The 2940-nt window shown below is 34.0% G+C and overlaps 1 non-coding gene across 1 annotated transcript; it reads right to left on the bottom strand.

Annotated features, from left to right (window-relative positions):
* Positions 1 to 838: 838 nt before the first annotated feature.
* Positions 839 to 945, bottom strand: LOC132674878 (U6 spliceosomal RNA). Its single transcript, XR_009608632.1, has one exon. It is a non-coding gene; the product is annotated as a U6 spliceosomal RNA (small nuclear RNA).
* Between the last annotated feature and the right edge of the window lie 1995 nt (positions 946 to 2940).

The raw sequence follows: 2940 nt of genomic DNA, 5'->3' as shown, positions 1-2940 counted from the left end.
TCAGGGAGCCTCTTTGGCCTGAATCTACAAAGCATTCTTTCACCAGATCTCATTCTGACAACCCCTAATCATGTTTCAGATACCAACTTAAACTTCCCTTCCTTGGGAAGCTTTTAAAGACCCTAAAAGACCCTGATGGATGTCTATGGCACCTTCTTTTGTTTTATGGTAGTTCTTACCACAATGTATTTCAATTCCAAGAATACATACCTATTTTTTTCTTCTTGAAGCTTTTTTCTTCTTATTTACTTTCTATCCCTGAAAGATCTTGTAATTTCCTATGCTTTCAACTATTTATATATATAGTTTCTAAATCCATGTCCAAAACCTGCTGGAATTCTCTACTTTGATATACACAAACTAAAATTATCATCCTATCTTTTCAAAATCTCCTCCTCCTCCTCACTCCTATTTAACAAACTCACTGTTCTCTTGTCATACATACGTTAAAAAAATCTTCAATTCATTCTTGGCTCTTCTTTCACTGTGTCACCCAGACAAAACATGGCCAATCCTGTAGATAGCCCCATTAACCACTGTCTTCAGAACACATTTCCATTATTCTGACTCAGACCCTCATCAGTTCCTACCTACGTGAACACCTTCTGGCTGGCCCTCCAATTCAAGAGTCTCTCTGACCCCAGCTTGCTGACACACTGCTGCAAAATTTTCTCTTTTTTAAATATTTTTGAGTGTAGTTGGCACACAGTGCTACATTCATTTCAGGTGTACAACATAGTGATTCAACTCTATTCATTATGCTATGATCACCACAAATGTAGCTATCATCTGACACCATACAACACTATTACAATCATTGACTATGTTTCTTATGCTGAAAAGTACGTAATGCTTCACAAATTTGGGTATCATCCTTGCACAGGGGCTTTGCTAATCTTCTCTGTATTGTTCCAGTTTTAGTATATGTGCTGCCAAAGTGAGCACTGCTAAATTCTTAATACATCTGTTTGTCCGTGCTATTTTGTTCCAATTCCTTTGTTTGTCCTAGCATATTAAACCTCTAAGCCTGGCTTCCTAAATCCCCCATAATATGACCCCAAACTATCCTTCCAGCTTTATCATCTACAATATTCTCAGTTAATTAAATGTTCTAGCCAAATTCTCTGTCCCTCTAAAGAATCCCTATGCTTTCTCAATTTCATTATTTTTTCATTTCCTTTGCATAGAAAGACATCACTCAGACAATATACACCTAAAAATACTTTTTTTTTAAAAAAACTGATCTTTCCCTGACTTAATTCCCAACCTAAATTATAAGACATAATTTATATTATTGAGTTCCATCTTTTTTTAAAGGTTCTAGTCAATTTCAAGTTCCTGGAGGGTGGAATCATGTCTTGTTTTTCTTGGTATTACCTTTAATCCACCACCATACAGCAAGTGGTAAAAATATGAATGGAAGAAGAAAATTCACCTGACAATATCCCTGCAAATGTCCTATAGTGAATTAGAAGCAACTTGAAAGGGTCTGGTTATGCTTTAGGTAGAAGAAAGATCCAATTTAGGGTAGGCTTCTTCAGTTTGTGGGGAGTTTGAAATACCAGAGAAATTTAGTAGGTAAATAATGGAAAAATATTTGCATGTGGCCATTACCCAACATTTACTAAATGCCTACTGCCATCCTTAAAATATTTCAGAGGCAGAAAGAAGTTCCAAAAAAGATAAAAGACTTCATCATCTACAGTATTCAAAACCTCATTCTAATAGGTGGCTGTACTATGGAGAAGTTTCTTTTGAGAATGAAAGATCAGCAAAACCATCCTCACTTGTTCACAAAGCCAACTTTTAACCTAGAAAGTTTCCTGGGGTTGAAAAGATAGTAACTCAAAAAGTACTGAGCAGCTGAACTCAAGTCGCCTTTGAATATTTTCTTTTATTTTCAGTAGTTTCTCTTAGGCCCATAAAAAATGCAAACTAGATCTTAGTAGAAAGGAGGCTATAGACTTGCAAATAAGAAATAGGCCATTTGATAATAAGAAAAGCAAAATGCGAGTAAAACAGCAAATGAGATTACAAATAAATTTAAAATAGCTATAAAAAGAATCATGGCTCAAGATCATAACAGATGCAAGTGATTTTAATAATGTAGAAAGCAAGGCCAGAGATGATTGGAAAGAAAACCAAAATAACAAATGGGAACTAAGCAAAATATTTAATTATTGTGGCTGTTTAAAGTTGTAGTAAAAATCTCTCTAGCTGATCAGAAAGTTCTCAGGACATAGAATTTTATTCTTCTTTCATAAAATAAATATAAATCTCAAAAGTTGTAGATAATTTTCCTATTTTTCTTATACACATAGCATAACACTTATGAATGAATTATGGATTATGAATCATAAATGGTTTATGGGTTTTTTTCTCAAATCACTCAAATCTTTGAAAGACCAAATTGAAATTACATGTTCCTATACATAAGCTGATTCTTCTTCAAGGCACAAATTTAAAAAAATAATTTAGGGTAAAACTATCACCATAACATGAAGAAGACATTCTGTGTCTTTTATATATACACCTGACATATAGTTAGGGAACGATATGTTATTATGAGAAAATAAATGAGAGTTAGGCACAATATGAGCTTTCCCTTTCATTTCAGTCTTATTATCTATTTCTTCTTCAAAATATTCTTACAGTCTAAAAAAGAATGAAGTTTTTCCATTTGCAACAACATGGATGGAGCTAGAGAGTATAATGCTAAGCAAAATAAGTCAGTCAGAGAAAGACAAATATCATAGGATCTCACTCATATGTGGAATTTAAGAAACAAAACAAATAAGCAAAGAAAAGAGAGAAGCCAAGAACAGACACTTAACTATAGAGAACAAAACTGATGGTTCCTATATTGGGGGGGGGGGGGAGGGGGGCAGGGATGAGGGAATAGTATAGGGATTAGAGAGTACACTTATCATGATTAAAATA

The sequence above is a fragment of the Panthera onca genome, chromosome B4, assembly GCF_046562875.1.
Source record: "Panthera onca isolate mPanOnc1 chromosome B4, mPanOnc1 haplotype 2, whole genome shotgun sequence".
NCBI lineage: Eukaryota > Metazoa > Chordata > Mammalia > Carnivora > Felidae > Panthera > Panthera onca.
This window is presented reverse-complemented; position numbering and strand designations above follow the sequence as displayed.